The following is a 21,555-nucleotide window of genomic DNA, read 5'->3' on the forward strand; positions in this document are numbered from 1 at the left end:
CTTTTCTGCAACCTCTCCTATTTTTCAACAGGTTTTTAAAAAAGAAAAAAAAATCTTCAATTTTTCCTTTTTAAAATGTGAACAGAACAAAGTAATGCAGTATACTGGTATTGGTCTCACTGATGTTGTATATAGATGTAAAATAACCATCCTACTCACTACTCTCTTTATACATCAAAAGATCACATTAGCCGTTGTTTGCCACAGCATTGCACTGGGAGCTCATGCTGAGTCTCTTGTCTACCGTGACCCCAAATTCCTTTTTAGAGCTACTGCTGTCCAGGATACTGTCCCCCATTCTGTAGGTGTGGCCTGCACTCCTTGTTTCTAAATGTGTAACTTTGCATAATCTTTGAGCCTCAGTGTTCCCTTTTATTTATAAGAGTTTGTAGTGGGTGGAGAGAGATTGGAAATTGCTGTAGTAGGAGAGCTATATCAAGAACCCTCCCTCCTAACTTCCCTCCTCCCCCCCCCCAAAAGAAAACCCCGAACCACCCCAAAAAAATCTTTCTTTATTTCAGTGTAAGGCACAAGAACCTTAATTTAACCTTGTGTCCTCCTCCATGTACCTTCATTCCCAATCTCTCTAGCCCTACCCCCTCAATCCCAACTCCAGAGACAGAACTACTGCGTGATGTCAGCTCAAAGTCAAACATTATCTAATAAGGCAGGACATTTGCCAGAGTCCTATGGAAAAATAGGAAGATGAATGGTATTTAAATGCATGTAATTGTTAACTTTGTGCTCATCATGTTTATACAGAATCAAGGCAACTCTTAATCAACCTAACATACATGGGTGAACTTCCCCCACCTCAGGTTCAAAGCCACTTGTTGTGAGGTTCAGGGGGTATAGAAGTGACATTCTACACCTTAAAGGAAGATGATGACAGATATGATTCTGTTTACTAATGATCCACTCTCAATTTCCAGCATGCCCCTGCCATGCACTGCCCACACCATTCCCTTCTCCATACTTGGTTGCGTATTACATTTCATAATGATCTAGTGTATGACCAGTAAATTGATTGGCTTATTTCTCCCTGGTGCTCTCATGTAACCTTATTTTCATGTCTCCCCACCCCCAATCACTACACAAAGCTGCCTACTGTTGCTCTGTGCCTGAGAAAAGATGGTAGGCGAGAGGCGTCCTAGCCTTCGAGGAGTCACAGTCCTGTGGGTCACACTGCACTGTTTTCTGCAGGCCCCAAGCAAGAAATTCTCTTCTGCGATGACTGCACTGTCTCTGGGAGTTTCACCAAGTATTTGATTGGAATGAGAGATGCTCAGCTTAAACTGTATTGTGCCTGTGGAGTCTTAGGTTTCTGGTGCCAGGTTACCACAGAGTTATCAGTCCTGATAGTCAGACAAATAGAAGACCAGATTTAGCACTGGCTTACACCCTACTCCGCCACAGAGAGAACAGTACAATGTAACCCCTATGACTCTTGATGCTTGAAATGCATGGAAAACTGTGGCATGACCAGGCTGCTTGGCAGGGAATTTCTGTTTGCCTTTTCTTCCTTCCAGAAATCACAGCAATGTTGGGAAGTTATACCCCATGGGTAGTCTGCTAGTAGGAAGGGAGCCAAATACATTCTTGTACTGCCAAGGGGAGAGAAGTGGGCATTTCAGCCCACAGTTATGTCCCATTATCCCACCACCATAAAGCTGTATTGAAACTGTCCCTCATCACAGTCCACTGCAGGATATCCTTTCATCCAGCCACTCCTACAACAGGCAAAGGATTATGGATTGGGGAGTAAGTGCTCCTTCCAGAAGGAGCACTGTCTTCTGCTTTCAAACAGAGAACAGCTGTAACTCAGCTCTGAATTTGGTTCAGTGCACCTGGTTGGTTAGACATGAGCATGTGTAATTATATTTTTTTTATTTGCCTTTTACTAATCCTCCATATTTCATGTTAACCCTTTCCAGAGTAACTGCCTGATTCAAATAAAGGACCGTCTAGTGGGAGCCCACTCGATAGGTGAAAGCCTTTTAATCTGGTGGTTTTCCTCACTCATCCTGTCACAAAAACCCATTCCATCCCTGTAATTTCATGTGTCCAATCTTATCCCTCCAGTATTACCTGAATGAGGGTCTAGATTGGAGGTACTAAGCAACTAATTTGAACCTAGCCTCCAGCCATTTGCATTAATACCTTATAGCCATATGGGGGTCGTAAAGTAATGAAGAAACATTAAAAAAAAAACTAAGATAAGTTTGCTCCGGGTATTTCATCTTACAAAAACAGGAAGGGAGACAAAATGTTTGTAACCGTGGTGGAGCACGATCAGATAAGGAAGAAAATGTTGGATGAACAATACCTAAGTTTTGTGCCCAGTAAGTTCCTGTCTTCAGTTTCTTAGAGGAAGGGAGACCTTTATATCAGAATGGCATAGGGTATGTAAGCCTGTGGTCTGAATGAACTCCTTCCTGCCATCTGCTGATGAACTGAGGGAAAAGCCCCCTGAAGCAGACCATATTTGCATAGACACACCTACTTTGCTTACTTGGTCTGCAGACATACCTGTTTTGCCAAAGTGATCAGTTTTGGTTGTTTGGAGTTAAAATTCACTTAAGTCTTGAGGGCAGTAGTGGTGAAACTTTATTATCTTTGTTGAATGACTAAAGAGAAGCAGAACTGTACTTAATATACCCTCACTGAGCAGGCCATCCCAACTACAACCTCACTCACTAAGCATGAGGTAGTGATGCCAAACCCAAGTGAGAGAGGGTGCGGACAGGCATTCCTACTTGGCACTGGATTCTGTTTAAAGGGCCCTGGATGTCATTTGATCCTTCTCCTCCAATTTTTAAAGGATAGAGCTGATCAGACTCAATTGAGAATCCTTATTTCTTCTTGTATGCAGCATTGTTGTAGGCATGTTGGTCCCAGTATATTAGAGACAAGGTGGGTGAGGTAATATCTTTTATTGGAACCAACTTCTCTTGGTGAGAGAGACAAGCTTTTGAGGTTACAAAGAGCTCTTCCTCAGGTCAGGTTGTTTCTTCTTCGTGATGACTAGAGCTGAAATCACTGATAGGCTGTTTTAGGGGGCTGAGCCTTAGATTTGGTGTGGGGACAGTGTTGCTGAGAAAGGCAGCAGTGGCGAGGTTCTAAGAGCTGAAATCACTAAGGACTGGGCTAGGTGGTGAAATCTCAGAACATGGCATTGCAGCTAAAGGCAGCGGTGAGCAGAGGGACAGTAGTGACAGTAGCAAGTTGAGACTTCACTTGACTACTGCCTCAGGGGTGGGAGGAGAACGCACTTGAAGGCACCCCTGGACTCTTGGATTTAGCTGACCTAGGACAACCAACCTGTGTGTGGTGCGCAGTAGAGTGAAAAGGGGAGTGGTGTGTTCAAAAGTCATTTGTCCCCTGGACTTTCCCACTGCAAGGTGGGAAGCTGCAGCAAAGAACTACTGCCCAAGATACTGCAGGGAGGGTGTTTACTTATTGTTGGTATGCTTTTGAATCTTGCTTGCAGTGTTTTCCTAAATGAATGCTGTGTTTCCTCAGCAGACTCCGTGCTTGTGATGGGCGAAGTATTGCCTCTTGGAGGCATTCGGGGTGGTGCTTCGTTTCCCCAGATTCCTGGGTGGGGGTTCTAATTGAGTATGTTTTGTAATGCTAATAGGAACCCCTAGATATTGAACCCAACCCTTCTTGCTGGTGACACCACCTGACAGAAGGGTTACAAGTATATGGTGAAGCCTCCATTGGGATGAGATCACGATAAGCAGTAAAACTGTGTTTTTGTTTGTTCTCTCTCTTTAATTCCCCTTACACTCAAGATTCAAGTACTTGGTACAGATGAAATGAAAATGTAAAATGAGACTTGTCTAGAAATGTTCCTATGTCAGAAGCAGGAATTGCTGCTTCTAACACCCACGGAGTGAATACAAAGGGGTCTTTTCTCCCATTAATGTACCCATGAGGGAATCGCAATCTGTGCCTTCCAATAGCCTGAGTGGGGGTTATCCATGTAAGCCCTCCATGCATCAATGGAAGACTAGCCCTCAAAAGCTCCATAAATTGTCTCATAGATGTTTACAGAACAGCCTTTTGTCTGACTGTTCTAACCGCCAGCACATAACAAATCACAGGAGGACATCTGTAAATCTCCTTGTGTATTTCACTGGTTGGAATACGAATTCTGGAAGCTGTGGACTGGGGAGGAGGAGGAATGACACCACAGCTGTGCAAATGATGCTAAGATGTTCTTCGCACTCCCTCCCTCCCTGCTTGAGTTGCATCCCCCTCCATTTGGTCAGAGAATGTTGTAAATCATATACACTTGAGGCAGAAGAACAGACACATCTCTTGGCTAGGAGCACTGCATTGGTCACCCTGTTTTAAAGTGCACACTGAGAATAACACTATTGCAGTTTGAGGGTGTGAGTGGTCATTCACAGTCCAGGGTGCCCTGCTTGAGGGCCCAAGTGGATCCTAAACTATGATAAACATGATGCCTGCTAGGAGGCAGGTTGTAACAGAGGAACTGGTCCATGGCTATTTTTAGTGTAGCTATCGGGTGTCTTAGGATGGAAAATTGTAGAACTCAGTTCCAACAGCTCCTTCAAAGCTAGGCAGGATGACCTCAAAATATAAGTAGATTTTAAGACTGTACTATTGTTTCCCGGCATGAATACAGAGTCAGAAAAAGTGAAGGGCAGTTACTGCCAGACTGAATGCAGAAGAGAGTGGTTACAATTTCCTAGAAAGGATGGTAAACTGTAGTTTATTGGGTTCTTGCTTTCAAACAACTGGTGGGGCTCAGTCCTAATACTTCGCTATCTGTACCCCTCCCACATACTTACCTTGCCTTTTAATGGTGTGTATTCCCTGTCTACAATTCTGGGCCTGAGCTGTGCAGACTGAACGGGTACATTACTGCCACATAGAGTTCAGTGCGAGCTATTGTACGTTTTTATATTCTTCCATGCAGCATGTGGCAAGTGGGAGGTGGGCTAAGTCAACTGAATGTGCAAATACACTGATGTCATTTCCACTTCCCTTCTTCATTTACATACCACATACTCCGCGGGCTAAAACAGGATCATGCTGTTAGGAGGATGTGTTCCTCCACACTGAAATAGAAAACTTGAGGTTCAGTTGTAGGTTGCATATGAGAGCTCTCATGTTTACATTAAATACCATGTAGACATGTGTGCACATAATTTATGGTAAATACACTATATTACACATCACAAAAAACTCTTATTACAATCATACAACCAGTTTCTATCTATGGGGCTAGGAAAGGTGTTTGGGCCTATATTCTCAATTATCGTAGTGTCTTGAGACCCCTGTTGTGGCTTTGTTTACATTAAAAATGTGCACAGCTTAACTTAAATCAGTTTTTAAACTGAGTTATACCGGTGCAAACACCAGTGTAAACCTCACCCTGCTTAACACTAGGTCCAAATAGGTCACGTGTTAGGCATAACTGGTGATCAAACCCAGCACGGGAGGAGCTGGGCCGTGATAAAGGAAGGTGCACAGGACAGCTGGGAAAAGCCAGAGAGGAGACCCAGGTAAAGGTAACTGGGAGTTTCCTCTTCTGGGCTAAAGGCTGACAGAAGCCTGGGAGGCTTGGAGCCAGAACTAGAGTAGGGAGGAAGCCTGGGCAGCTAGGGAAAGGCAAAAGGTGCATTGTCCTGAGCCAGGAGTAGGCCGTAAACCCCAAAAGGCAGCAAGGGTAAAGTCTAAGGGTGTTTGGACTGAAGTCTTCAGGACTGGGAAAGGAGCTTCAGGAAGGATTTGGCTCCTGTGGCAACCCATGAGGAAATGAGATCCCAGGGAGAAAGCCCTAGGGGGCAGTGCTCTGAAATAAGATCAGGAAAGAACTTTGCAGGTATAGACTGAGCTCCAGCAAGAAGCCCTGAGGAAGGAGGGGGGCCTGGAAAGGAAACCTGGGAAGCAGAGGGTGTCATGGGAGGCCACAAGAGGCAGGGAAAACCCTTGGAAGGGAGAGCTAAAAAGGCCAAGGCTACAGGAGGTGGTGATTCTCCCTGCCTCGGCCCTGAAAGAGGGCTCAGAATGGAGCTGAGACTGAGGAAGTACCATGATGATGGGAGGTGAGCAGTTCTTGCCATGGCAACCCCGAAACAGGATTCAGCAAAGTATTGGGAGCTGAGTGAGATGAGAAATACTTGAACTGAGATTTCTTTGAGTGGTCTACATTGAAGATGTTGTGGGTCTTCTTGGGGATTGCTGAACAGACTGAAATTTTATTTTATATAGACTTGGGACTGGAGTTCCCCAGAAGGGATGGGACTCAAGCGTGACCTGGTCAGGAGAAAAGGCAGACCAGCTGTTGACGGGGTGCTAGCCAAGGAGAACGACAAGGGGGTGCAGCTTCAGTAACTCCACTCTTCTACACCTCTGCTCTTATTTTGGTTTGAGTGGCTTATTTCTAAAGCACCTCGTATGCTTCTAACCCATATCTTAAAAGCATGAGAGCTGTGTGTGCCTTTGCACGTATGAGGCCCTCTGTTGTGTGGACACAATCTTTAGGTGTTTTGCAAATCCAAAGAAGTGTGTGAACTTTACAAAAAAAATGGATCTGTATATGAATAAAAAAATAAATCCTTATAAGTGGGTAAGGAACTTCTGTAAATACTTAATATCCCCATTTCCCAACATTTAGCTATGTCCCACTAAATATCCTAAAGAAATAAAACCCAGGTAAGGTTGATCCCTTAACACTAAACATCTATGTTCACCTCTGATCATTCTGAAAATCAGTGTCCCTTTAAGGCAGGTGGGGTGATTGCATTCATATCATAGAATTCAATAGCATCAACCTACAAGTCCGTGCAAATTCCAGTGGGCTTGCTCCATACAGCTTCTGGGTCCCAAAGCAGACAATGTAATTTTATTTATATAGTAGAGAGAGGTTGGTGGGGCAGGGAGCTGGGTTGCTTCAGGGCTCAGTCCTTGCCCTGGAGAACTTTGGGAAGGAAAGGCAGCAATAATAAAATACAGTACAAACCAAGAACAGAACAGTGAGTGTCATGTGGCCATTATAGCTGAAATGTGCCACAGAACAGGTGGGTTTCCAGGGTATTTTAAGGAACGGTGTGGGGAGATTACTTGAACATGTTGTTTGGGAATTATGGGTGTAGCTTCTTGGTGAAGTCAGTCCTGCTTACACAAGCGGAGAGTAGAAACAATCGAAAGAAATTTCCACAACATTATTCTTCCCTCCCACCCCCCATGCTCTGTTTAAAAACACATATGCACAAACCCTGACGATATTAAAGAAAAAGGGCGAGGGGTTATGGGGCAAAGAGATTAATACTTGCCCTCATAGACTTTAAGGCCGGAAGGGACCATCATGATCATTTAGTCTGATCTCCTGTATATTGCAGGCCGCAGAACCTCACCCACCCACTCCTGTAATAGACCCCTGACCTCTGGCTGAGTTACTGAAGTCCTCAAATTGTGGTTTAAAAACTTGAAGTTACAGAGAATCAACCATTTACTTTAATTTAAATGAGCAAGTGACTTGTACTCCCTGCTGCAGAAGAAGGCAAACATACCCCAGTGTCTCTGCCAATCTGATCTGGAGGAAATTTCTTCCAACCCTACCCTTTCTAAAGTCAGATTCATTTCTGCAGAGGTGTCTGGAAATGGTGAGTCTGTGATGCCTTTTGAGTTTCCCCACCCATCTGGGATTTAGAAACGGGGGGGGGGGGGAAGGGGGGAATTCTGAGTGATACTGTTAAAACTGAACATCACCACAATAGTGTGTGTTAGTTTCATGTGCAAGCTTCAGCAATCTGATATTTCTATAACCATGTTTATCAAAACACCATAACCTAGTATTTGTCTGACTGATTCTGTTATTTAATGTTTGTATGTTAGCTTATAGGGGTTCATGGCACTTTACCCAGTGAGTAAAGAACTCGATCTCCTGCACAGGTTACTTCCACAGTGAGACAGGACAGGATCCTAGGTGAGAGAACAGCAAGGAGGAGGGCAGCTAGAATACTCGAGAGAGGCTTGTTTGGATGGCACAATATGAATCATATTAGTTGGTCCCATTTATATATTACAATTTTAATCCTGCTTGATAGTTTAAAGAGAATTAGGGGATTGTTTTACTATCCAGCTGGGCCTTAAATGAAAACCATGCGTTTCTAAAGGCTGGTAATGTGATCTCTTCCCTTCACTTCCTGTTCTAAACCTTACACTGTGCCGTTGTTGAAATCCCTGACCCTCCCCTATCTCTGAACTGTTCTGTGTACTGAGATTGGATTCACACATAGGTTTTCCTTTCCCTACCCTAAGGACTTTGTTGATAAAATGGTTACACTTTGCTCTTTGCTTAATTCTTCCCTTTCCTTGGCAACTTTCCCTGTCCCTGGCAGCTGTGGTTCTTTGTCCCAGCTGCGTTAGAAGGCAGTGTTCTCCTTACTTGTCTGGGTGCATCTTATGGGAGAAGGAGAATAACTTTTGTCTCATCCAACACAAGCCTTGTAGAAATCCACATGGTATGGTCTCTTCATGCTCCAGTCCCTTTAAATCTGTGGGATCCAGGGGTTCAGAACCCTCTCTTACCCATCTGGTCAGGAGTCTTCTCGCAGCTATCTGAAAACAGAGAGAGAGGTCTTCCTACTATTTCCACTCTGCTCTGGGCTTATCTACAATACGCTAATAATTGACTGCAAGACCCTAAAATTATTCTGGTATGAAATTTGAGATTTCATCTGTTGAGATCTCAAACTGTTGAGATTTTTCTGCCGGACACTACGAAGCCCCAGTTCTAAAAGCAAACACATGTGTGATTAGTCCCACTGAATGGAATGCTCAGTGCTCATGGAACTACTCACGTGGGTAAAATTACTCTTGACTCGACCATAAGTGTTTGCAGGATTGGGACTTAGTGGGACTTTAAATGCTCACTTAGTAAGGGTTAAGTCCTTCATTGACTTCAGTGAGAGCAGAGTTGGACCAATGCTCAAAATCCCACCCCAAATCCCTATGGCTTTCCTATGACTTGTTGCCCTCATTTTCTCTCTCTCATTCAGTAATACTTAAAATTATAAATAGATAGATGCTTTGTTTTTACAAAGAAAGGTACAAAAGATAAAGACCTTAATGTTCACTCCCTCTGCTTTTTGTGATTCCAGGTCAAACTCCCATGAAGCAAAATAAATTACATTGTAGTATTAGCTGTTATTTTCTCTCGTTCTATTCCACAATAGACTTCTTAACATGCATTCCCTTGTGCTTAATTCCCCCCTACCTCCACCCCCTACATATCCTATTTCCACATGAGGACTGTAAAAGGGCTGTCTCAAGGGGAGATCTACTATTTCACTAGGCCTCTCCTGGCTGGAGCTATAAGCAGATTTCACAAGATAAAACTGTATTTGAAACAATCTGGAATTGCATTCCTAAATACTATGAGCCCAGTCCTGCAGCCCTTACCTGGTCCTTTGACTCAGTGAAATCAGTGCTTAATTTGCATGCATGATTTGGCCATATAAATGCTAGTGTTTTTAATACAATATTCTTATCGAGCTCTTATATAGCTAACTCCCATTGGTATCGCATATCAAAAGACTGGTTTGCACTGCTGTTGCCCGTGTATATTTTCCCCACATTTCCTGATTAAAAAGACTTAAGAACAGAGTTGCTTAACTCTTCCATTTCTGATAGTTTAATTAGAAGTGAGAATCGAATGTGACACAGACAGTAAGTAAATGCTTTTTAAAGCTACTACAACTCCGAATGCAGAAGTTCAGTGATAAGCTTCAAACAGCTGTAAAATAATGGGGAAGTTAAGCTCAGGATTTAAAATAATAGATTTCACATGCAAGTAACAGTGGGAGCAAACACTGAGCAAACATTTTTCTGTTTTTTAAATCGTGAGAATATAGACAAACTTCTGACTTGTAGAATGGAAATAAATAACGTTATTGAGGCACTATAGAAGGAGGAGTAAAAAGCATGTTAACAAAATTTACAATTCATACTAAATTTGGAGTAAGTTGAAAATACCATGGAGGGCTGAGAAATAAGAGATCCGCTGCGATTAGTAGTATGAGCAGGGAATAATAAAATGATATTTGATATGGATAATTGCAACTACAACAGCTGCGGGGGAAGGGGGAGAGGCGGAATCTGAAAGGCAAATATTCTATGGGAAGGAGAAGCTTAGAAATCTGAAGAGACACTGTGGGTAATATCAGACTGCAGACTAGATTTTAATTTGCTAAGCATTATGATATCAAAAAAGGCCAATACAATTTTGGGCTGTGTGTGTAGAAGTGTTATACTAATGGAGGAAGGAATTAACATAATTCTGGTGTGACCACAAGTGGCATACTACATGGTTCTCAATTGGGGGTACACGTATCCCTGGGAGTACACAGAGGTCTTCCAGGGAGTACATAAACTCATCTAGCTATTTGCCTAGTTTTACAACAAGCTATGTAAAAAGCACTAGCAAAGTCAGTACAAACTAAAATTTCATACAGACAATGTTTTGTATATACTGCTCTGTGTACTATATACTGAAATGTAAGTACAATATTTAATTCTAATTTATTTTATAATTATATGGTAAAAAGAGAAAATAAGCAATTTTTCAGTAATAGTGTGCTGGGATGCTTTTATATCTTTATGTCTGGTTTGTAAGCAAGTAGTTTTTTAGGGATGTAAAATTTGGGGTACACAAGACAAATCAGACTCCTGAAAGGGGTACAGTAGTCTGGAAAGGTTGAGAGCCACTGGCATGCTGTATTCAATTTGGGACACCTAATTGCCAGAAGAATAGAGATAAGCTAGAGGGTGTCCAGAGAAGAGCATTAAAATGAGTAGAACGCTAGAGGGATTGTCTTCTGAGGAAAGATTAAAGGCCCATTACTACAGATGTTCTTGGGTGCACAGTTCCCCCTGAAGTCACTGGGAAAGTCTCATATAGAATACCAGAAGGTTCAAGCCCTTAAACGGCTAAATAAATATGTATATCTTGACTAAGCAATAACTAAAGTGCAGAGGGTTCATGGTAACAGCCTGCAAATATTTGAAGAGTGTAAACATCAATGAGAGAGGGCATTGTTTAGGGCAGCATAATGAAGAATAATGGGAAGCAAAGGGTATTCTCTCATAGTGTGTTCTTTACTGCACTATAAACTAGGAGCAAGATCTATTCTGCAAGGGAATGAGAAACTGCAAGGCACACATTTATGGGCATTCTACAGCCAGGGAGGGTGAGTTTAGGAAAAGCTGCATGGGAAGCAGGGCATGGTTCTGAAATACAGTGTGCTCCGAGCTCATCATGTGGGAGCTTAATTTTAAAAAAAAAAAAAAAAAAGGAAAAATAGGTATTCCCACAATTCTTGCTTGAGTAGAGACAGGACTGGCCATCAGATATGGAACCTTTCATCTCTAGGTCCCCGTGTGAATCCAGCTGTAGCATGGACCACGAACCCATCTCTCACACCACCAAACGGCAGTCAGGCACACAAATTGATCTCAGCTCTGATCCTGAAATGGCTCCGAGCAGATGTACCCATGAATGGGACTCTGTGAGGGTGCAGAATCTGCCTATGCAGTGCTCAGCGTAGAATCCTACATCTGTTTTTTTGCCTGACAGCAGTTCGGTGATGTGAAAGAGCTGATAGATGTCTGCTGGGGACCGGTCTGAGTCTATCTGGCAAAATTTAGTCATCTCAGCAGAGAAGCTGCAGACCAATGTGTAATAAAATTTAGTGTAATATTTTACACTAAATATCAAGCTACACTGACAGTGAACTTGATATTCGGTTGTAGAATGTGGATGTGGTGGAACTTCCTTCTTGGACAAATCATTTGACTGGCTGTAGCACATAAAAATGTACAAAAAGGAACTATCTTGCACTGGCAAGGAGTAGGACTAAGAGATTTAGAATGTTTTTCCCCCATCTCTAACTTCTGTAATTGTAAAAAGAAAAGGATTACTTGTGGCACCTTAGAGACTAACAAATTTATTTGAGCATAAGCTTTCGTGAGCTACAGCTCACTTCACCGGATGCATCCTCTGAATGCATCCGATGAAGTGAGCTGTAGCTCACGAAAGTTTATGCTCAAATAAATTTGTTAGTCTCTAAGGTACTACAAGTACTCCTTTTCTTTTTGCGAATACAGACTAACACGGCTGCTACTCTGACACCTTCTGTAATTGTGTTGTCTTTCCTTGTGAGAGCACTTTGATATGAAAGAGAGAATTCCACTGGTGTGGTATATTTTCTTATTACATAGCAAGGACAGGAAGTTAACTATACAGTACTGCACAGACCTTGGCAAATGAAGCCCTCTGCCCTAAACAAAGAGCACACAAGCAATGGCAGTATTGGTGTAAGATGGTAATGAAGTCCCCATGGCACACTGGTCTGCAGCTTCTCTGCTGAGATGACTAACTTTTGCCAGATAGACTCAGACCGGTCCCCAGCAGACATCTATCAGCTCTTTCACATCACCGAACTGCTGTCAGGCAAAAAAAACAGATGTAGGATTCTACGTTGAGCACTGTTTAGGCAGATTCTGCACCCTCACAGAGTCCCATTCATGGGTACATCTGTCCGGAGCCATTTCAGGATCAGAGCTGAGATCAATGTGTGCCTGACTGCTGCTTGGTGGTGTGTGAGATGGGTTCGTGGTCCATGCCAAAGCTGGATTCACACGGGGACCTAGAGATGAAAGGTTCCATATCCAATGGCCAGTCCAATCTCCGCTCAAGCAAGAATTGTGGGAATTCCTATTTATTTATTTATTTTATTTATTTTATTAAGCTTCCACATGATGAGCTCGGAGTGCACTGTATTTCAGAACCATGCACTGCTTCCCATGCAGCTTTTCCTAAACTCACCCTCCCTGGTTGTAGAACGCCCATAAATGTGTGCCTTGCAGTTTCTTATTCCCTTGCAGAATAGATCTTGCTCCTAGTTTATAGTGCAGTAAAGACCACACTATGAGAGAATATCCTTTGACCTAATTTACTGAGTAGCTGGTATTCACAGCTTGCCAAATATCCAGGTCTTCAGCTGCCTATAAATGAAGGGGTTTTTAATCTCCTCCTGGTGTTCTTTCATAGGTACTGCATGTATTTTCCTTCAGAAAGGGCTTTTTTAGATTTTAGATTTTAGCTTCAGTTAATAAGGTTTTTCATTTTGCGCATGATCCTGCCTTTCTGGTGCACTCATATTCCACTGATTTTACTGGGAATTTTGGATCATCTGATCCTGGTGCTGCATGGTGATCCAGTGTCCCATCACGGAACCTTTAAATATGTGTGAAACTCTGCTTATCGCACAAAGGGACAGATGGAGAATTTCAGATTGCTCATTGTCAACTCTTGGATGCTCCCCAACGTGATCAGAGGGAGCAGTGCTAATGTGCTCCCAGAGCCCAAACATTTACCCTTCAAACAGTGATTCCAGCACCTGCTGCCCCAACAGATGTGAGCTCTGGCCCAGATCATAAACTGATGTAATTCAGTCTAGCTCCACTAACTTCAGTGATGGTAGGCTGATTTATATGCCTCTGATATCTATGGTGGTTCACTGCACTGCTGCCAGACTTCTCAGCTGGCCCAATGGGCTTTAAAACCCCCCACATTCTGATAGGAATAGATACAAAATACTTGTTTCTCATTGCTATTTTTCTTACCACTTCTTCTAGTGATCCACTGGCTTTTTGTGCATTTCACACAATGACCTCACCTTTCTAGACTTGTGAGCTACATTGCTAAAAAGAAAAGGAGTACTTGTGGCACCTTAGAGACTAACCAATTTATTTGAGTATAAGCTTTCGTGAGTTACAGCTCACTTCATCGGATGCATTCAGTGGAAAATACAGTGGGGAGATTTATATACATAGAGAACATGAAACAATGGGTGTTACCAAACACTGTAACGAGAGTGATCACTTAAGGTGAGCTATTACCAGCAGGAGAGGGGGGGGGAAGAGGGGGAACCTTTTGTAGTGATAATCAAGGTGGGCCATTTCCAGCAGTTGACAAGAATGTCTGAGGAACAGTGGGGGGTGTGGGGGGGGAAATAGTTTTACTTTGTGTAATGACCCATCCACTCCCAGTCTCTATTCAAGCCGAAGTTAATTGTATCCAGTTTGCAAATTAATTCCAATTCAGCAGTCTCTCGTTGGAGTCTGTTTTTGAAGTTTTTTTGTTGAAGAATTGCCACTTTTAGGTCTGTAATCGAGTGACCAAACAGATTGAAGTGTTCTCCGACTGGTTTTTGAACGTTATAATTCTTGACGTCTGATTTGTGTCCATTTATTCTTTTATGTAGAGACTGTCCGGTTTGGCCAATGTACATGGCAGAGGGGCATTGCTGGCACTTGATGGCATATATCACATTGGTAGATGTGCAGGTGAACGAGCCTCTGATAGTGTGGCTGCCCCTCCATCCCCACGAATATGATACAGTTCTGTGGTGACCTAGAATCCTATTTTCGACGTCTCCGACTCAAGGAATATTTCCAACACACCTCTGAACAACATACTAACCCACAGAGACCTTCCTACCAAGACTACAAAAAGAAGGATTCTGGGTGGACTCCTCCTGAAAGTCGAGACAGCAGACTGGACTTCTACATAGAGTGCTTCCACTGACGTGCAGGGGCTGAAATTGTGGAAAAGCAGCATCACTTGCCCCACAACCTCAGCCGTGCAGAACACAATGCCATCCACAGCCTCAGAAACAACTCTGACATCATAATCAAAAAGGCTGACAAAGGAGGTGCTGTCGTCATCATGAATAGGTCGGAATATGAACAAGAGGCTGCTAGGCAGCTCTCCAACACCACTTTCTACAAGCCATTACCCTCTGATCCCACTGAGGGTTACCAAAAGAAACTACACCGTTTGCTCAAGAAACTCCCTGAAAAAGCACAAGAACAAATCCACACAGACACACCCCTGGAACCCTGACCTGGGGTATTCTATCTACTACCCAAGATCCATAAACCTGGAAATCCTGGACACCTCATCATCTCAGGCATTGGCACCCTGACAGCAGGATTGTCTGGCTATGTAGACTCCCTCCTCAGGCCCTACACTACCAGCACTCTCAACTATCTTCAAGACACCACTGACTTCCTGCGGAAACTACAATCCATCGGTGATCTTCCTGAAAACACCATCCTGGCCACTATGGATGTAGAAGCCCTCTACACCAACGTTCCACACAAAGATGGACTACAAGCCATCAGGAATAGTATCCCTGATAATGTCACGGCAAACCTGGTGGCTGAACTTTGTGACTTTGTCCTCACCCATAACTATTTCACATTTGGGTACAATGCATAGAAGCACCAACTGAGATCAGGCTCCCATTGTGTTAGACGCTATACAGACCTGTCGTAGGAGGCTACCCCTGCCCCAAACAGTTTTCCATCTAAATAGACAAGGGTGGGAGGAAGAGCAGAGGTAACTAGAATTAACTAGCTAGCCTAAGGTCACACAGCAAGGAAGTGGCAGGATCTGGGACTTGAACCCACGTGCTCTAAATCCCAGTCTAGTACCATCCAGTAGACCATGCTGCTTCTCAGTTGACTTCAATGGACATGCACGTGCTTGCACTAGGTCTGAATATGGCCCCCATGTCATCAACTTTGAGGGATGCTGTGAATTTACTGTGGTGTAACTGAGATCAGAGTTCGGCTGCTTGCCTGTAAAATGATTGAGGCCAAAACCCCAGACGCAGACACTCCAAACCTAGAGATCTGCAATCCAAATCTGAAGCTCGAAGTGACCAATGTTTTCAAATTTAGTGTTTGAATTCAGCCCCTTTCAGCTGTGAACTCGGATCCGGTTCTTAGTCTCATTAGAGATCAATACGTTTGATTCACCAGGCTCCCGGTTTACACTGAGTAACTACAGGAGTAGCAGAGTGGTGAATCAGGCCCAGTGTTTTCTTCTCATCTACGCATCTCAAGTGACAGCATGAATTCCTAACTCCACTCATACAACTGTGTCTTTGAAAAAGCTCATTGTATCATGTACAAAACAGGAAACGTGTGATAGTGTGAGCCCCAGAGGAAGCTCTAGAGCTAAATATCCTGCACTCTAGGAAAGCACACATCCATCTGAAACTCATCAATGGAATCAAAACATACAAGTTGCCTATGGAAGTTTAAACCTTTCCTTGCCTGCATCATACTGATTTGAAAAGAAAAAGCTTCTATATAAAAGCAAAGCAGCAAATAACAGCATGCAAACAACTAGTACCTGAGGGCATTTAAAAAGGAAATAAACAGATAAAAACAGAAAAAACAGGCAACATCATAGGCCTGTTAACTTTCATTGTGTAAATGAACTGGCTTTTTCAGTGAATTGTGAATTAAGTTAGGTCTGTCTGTGTCTTTTTCCTTTTAATTTTCATCTGTCTATATACTGGCAAATAGGACAACTGTCCTAAAAGACATAAACACCAGGGAGGGAGAGGACTAATTCAGAGCAATTCAAACTGGTCTGAACAAGGAGCAAAGAGAAGAAACTGAACAAAGGAACATTGAGACTCTATACTAGAAATTTCCCAGCACTGCATGCTTCTAGAATCTAGATGATGCAGAAATAGAATGAGAGAAACGTAATGCTGGAAAGGACCTTTAGAGGTCATTTAGTCCATCCTCCTGTGCTGAGACAGGACCAAGTAAACCTAGACCGTCTCTGACAGGTGTTTGACCAATCTGTTCCTAAAAACGATGACAGGGATTCTGCAACATCTGTTGGAAGCCTGTTCTAGTACTTAACTATTCAAATGGTTAGAAAATTGTCCTATATCGAACCATTGGGCCAGATTCACTGCTGTCTTATGCCTGTGTGACATATACCAGCACACAGTTAGTGTAGAAATGCTACCACATCAAAATACATGTTACGCTCTATCTGCACTGGTGTGAAGGAAAGAGCTAAAGCCCGTTGAAGGCAATGAAAGTGTTTCCACTGAATTCACTGACTTCTGGATCAGGCCCTAAATGTCGTCAAAAGGTACAAGACAGGGGAAAATCAGTCTTTGTTTTGTAAAGTGGTGGTAGCCCATCATCTGTGTTGTTTCAATCCAGACTGGACAAAACACTGAATAACCGAGGGCCTGGAGAGAGGGATGGACTAGAAATCATAAGCAGGTAGGAAGAGCCACTGAAATCTTGTAAGAAATTCTGTCAAATTCTTGATTGTTATTGTGCTGGAATTTGGGGGGAAATCTGTGGTTTGGAACTCCAAAGTTAAGCTCCGGTGATCATTTGAGTTCTATCATTAGTCATTCTTCTTAAATGGACTGGAAATAGAGAGAGAAACCTCTTAAAACTTGGAAATCCCACATAACACAACTATAAATCCCACTAGTTAGACAGCAATGTGCTAAATATTCAGAGAGAGACTGATAATCATATATTCCTTTGATAGACTTGGATTTGTGCATGGGTTTCTTTCTGTATCTACCTGTGGGAAGAATATTTCTGGCAGCCTTTCAATTAAACATGGGGATGATGGTGCTAAGTGAAACACCAAAAGCTTCAGTGTTTCAGTTTATCTTTAAGCATCTAAAAGTTTGAACGCTGATCCAAAATAGCCAGACTTGCAAAAACTGGACTGGAAACATGTTTGTGTGTGCACACAATGTTGTGTACTTGTTTCCACTGAAGCTCATACAGACACAGACCAGGAAGTGAAGAGCTGCTCTCTTTCAAGAGTGGAAAGGTGAACAGATATTTTTAGATTCTCAAAGGTTTAGTTTGAGCTTGATTTCAGTTTAGAGTTGGCTCTTACTTTATCAGAATTGGTCTGTCCATTGCTACGGTGGTTTTAATACAGAAACACAATGAATCATTTAGAGTATGATCCCAGAATCTCTGCATAGGCAAATTTCCCAGTGAAGTCAATGTGAGTTTAGCTTGTATCATGACATGAGAACTGTAGAGCAATATGTTTTTAGGTGCAGAGAACACCTTCCATATTAGGATCACAATGTGCTTTGCAAACATTAATGAACTAAGCCTCACAACAGCCTGCCCTGTGAGGTGGTTTAACTGAATTGTAGCTGTTGGACGAGATCAAATTATAGCATCCGGAAAGAACCCAAACGAGTCTTGGGTATGTGTTGGCCAACAGAGAGAAGAGCCTTTTAGCTATCTGGCATAATTCTCTAAAATGGGTATAAAAGTGATTATTCTCTCAGCTATTTTAAAGTTGTTTCCCTAGATATAATTGTTATAATGACAAATGACCAACTGAATTCCGCAGTCCCCTTGAAGTGATTGGATGGCTGATATTACCCCCTGGTTTGTTATTCTAATAAATACTGTGATGTGACATTATTTCACAAACCTTTTTTGCTATTACTGCCATGGTAGTAGCACAGTAGGGACACAGCTTGTGTTGTTTTAAGCCTTTAATAATAATTTTGTCCAGAACTATACTAGATAGTTAAAGGACTCCCTCTGTTGGCAGATCCATGCATAACTGCAAAATGAATAAATCCCATTTGTGTCTTCTTTGTGCTTCTACTTTGACTTTGTCAAATAACAGTAATTTAGTTAACACTGCTAAGATCTAAAACAACCAACTGCAGTCTGCAGTTAACTAATTCTAAAGCTGCAGACTCTCAATCCAATAAGCTGACATATTTACCTTAGTCACAAATGTTTTATCTTTAACTTTTTACCCAAGTACTTTTTGTTGTTTTGTTCCATGCTCTATGCATAGGGATGAAGACAGTTGTCAACCCTGGGTCACCTCCTGACAGGGCCGAGGGGTCATATGTTTGGGCGTTGAACTATCCTGTTTTTAAAAAGCAGTAAAGAAATCTAAGTGGAAATGAATTTCACCATCTCGTGGGTTTTTCAGACGTTTTTTGTTTCTCTTTAGTTCCAAATGGCTACATGACCCCACCCCTGCATGCAAGCATGTGTCCATGCGTACACGCACACATACACCCACGCACACATACAGTCCTCTCCAGACTCTGACAGTTGTGATCCTGAACATGCTGCTGAACTTGCAAACCAGGCTTAACCTCAAACAAAATGTTCTAGGGGACAGATTTTCCTTTACTTGATCTTTCAGTTCTTGTTCCCTATCCCCTTCTGCTCTTGCTTTTGGAGCAGACAGTTTTCTCCAAGCAAGACAAAGCAAAGAGTAAACTATCAATCTGCAAGCAGGGTCCCTCGCTGCTCATTATTTAAACAGAAACATCTAAATATTTTTCTAGCAGTATCTATGTAACAGTTTTAGCTAGAGCTGCACTTTTCAAAAATTGTCACCCTTATATATATTTAGATCTGTAGTATCTAATGTGTGTGTGTGTATAATTACATCCTCCTAAACATTCATTTATTTAGAAAATGTTAGGAGCCTAGTGCTTATTAAAACTGGTAGATGAAAAGGATTGCAAAGCTGGTGGAAGTGTTTATTTATAACCGGTACAGATCTAGCCCAGGCAGCAGCAGTGTAAGCTTCCCCGTCTCTGCCATACCAATACATACTAACCCTGAGCTGGAGCCACTCTACTGTGTCTGCTAAGGAGGCCTTCTGAGACTAGTTTTTGTGGACACTGGGAACTATTCTGAGAACCACCAAACTCATTTCACAGAGGCCCTAATATAGATATATAATGTTATGCCTAGCTCTTATCTATAGGATTTTCATCAGTAGATCTCAAAGCCCTTGACAAAGGAGGTAAGTATCATTATCCCCATTTTACAGATGGGGACACTGACATACAGAGAGGTTAAGTGATTTGCCCAAAGGACACCCAGCAGGCCAGTGGAAGAGCTTGGAATGGAACCCAGGTTTCCTATTCAGGGACACACAGCATCTGTACAATCTATGCCTTTGTCAGGAATCCTAATACCCAATGCAGAGAGAGTAAGGGGATTTCTATACTCAAAGTGGCCGAAGAGCCCTTCTCAAGTATGCAGGCTTTAGAGCTGGGCTGAAGGCTGAAATATAGAAAATGCTGTGTTTGAGGCCATTTGTAACTTTTCCAGAATTGGCTGAGTATGATGGGGAAGAAGGGAGAGGCGAATTTTTAGGCTAGGTCTATACTACAGTTTATGCTGTCTTAATTTATGTCACTCAGGGGGTGTAAATAATGCATCCATCTGAGTGACATAAGTTACACCATTATAAGTGCTTGTGTGCTCAGTGCTCTGTTGGCGGGAGAGCTTCTCCTGCTGACATAGTGTCTGCCACTTGCCGGGGGTGTTTTTTCTTATGCTGATGAGAGAGCTCTCTCCCATTGGCAAAGAATGTCTTCAGCACGCGGTGCAGCTGTATCGGTGCACTGAGCTGCTCCAGTGCTGTACGTATAGACGTGGCCTCAGGGAAGTGTAAATTCTCATTGCATCTGATTTGACCGTGTCTTTGTATTGCACATTCTGCCCTGGCTCTATGTGCAAAACTCCTTAATGTCAAAGGCAACTCTGCATGGGTCGTGAGTGAGGATGTACAAGAGAAATCCATGCTGCAATCTGCAGTGCACAGATGTGGGCAGAATTTTGCCTTACAGTGGGAGATTATGCACTTGAATAAATCAATACTTCTGACCACCAGGGGGCTCCCCACTTCTTCAGTTCAGTTATAGCAATACATTTATTATTGTAACAAACTAAGCAGTTCAACTGTTTGTTAGGGAAATTCCTTAATTTTAGATCCAGATTTACCTCCTTTCCATAGATTGCTGCTGTCTCTTTCTCTCATTACTGCCAACAGTGACAGCAGAAATGCTGACTTATTAAATTGAGGCTGAAGAAATTTGTTTATTTCAATATCGCAGAAATTGATTCTGGATAATTTCAAGCTTTCTGCCCTCTGATGTTTCTTAGGAGTTCTGTTTTGGGGACTTTGTCCCCCATTTGCGGTCTGTCAGAACATAAAGATATAGGTAAAAAGGGGTTTACTTATAAACAAAAGTAAAAGGGGGTTTCAGATACGTGTGTTATCAGTTATTTTTAGTAATGCCAAAGAAAGGGACTTTTTGGTCCATAAGATGAACTATATTTATTTGCATTGCAGTAGAAACCAGGCGCCCCACTATTCCAGGTGCTACACGTGCTGTGGTGTACGCAGAGGGTGCGTTTAACACTGCAGCTGGAAGCAGGCTTCCTAGTGTGTGTAGACAGACAGTTGCTAGCTCTGCTCGAACTAGCATGCTAAAATTAGCTGTGGAGCCAGGACTAGCATGAGCAGTGGCTTGGGCTAGCTGCCTGCATATGTACCCATGGGATCTGGATGTGTCTGTATTCAGACGGTTAGCCCAAATTGCTGTCTGTGTTATCCCAAGCTACATCACTACTTCTGGTGTGCTAGCTTGGGCAGAGCAAGCGTGCGTCTTTCTACCCGAGCTAGGAAGCACGCTTTCAGCTGCCATGTAGAGAGACAGCTGCTGTCCTAAAGAGTTTATAATGTTAATAGACAAGGCAGGAGAAGGATGGAGGAAAGGAAGCATTATCCCTATTCTGAGACGGAGATTAAGTGATGTGCCCAAGGTCACACAGGAGGTTTATGGCAGAGGTGGGAATAGAACACAGATT

At 42.7% G+C, this 21,555-nt stretch overlaps 1 long non-coding RNA gene across 1 annotated transcript in view; it reads right to left on the reverse strand.

The window, feature by feature from the left end:
* Positions 1 to 4,335: 4,335 nt before the first annotated feature.
* The window catches only part of LOC140914712 (uncharacterized), a 29,143-nt gene continuing 11,923 nt past the window's right edge, over positions 4,336 to 21,555 (reverse strand). The window contains exon 3 of the long non-coding RNA XR_012159964.1: positions 4,336 to 8,601. This is a non-coding gene — a long non-coding RNA (uncharacterized lncRNA). The remainder of the gene's footprint in view (positions 8,602 to 21,555) is intronic.

This window comes from Lepidochelys kempii, chromosome 7 (genome assembly GCF_965140265.1).
Source record: "Lepidochelys kempii isolate rLepKem1 chromosome 7, rLepKem1.hap2, whole genome shotgun sequence".
Taxonomy (NCBI): domain Eukaryota; kingdom Metazoa; phylum Chordata; order Testudines; family Cheloniidae; genus Lepidochelys; species Lepidochelys kempii.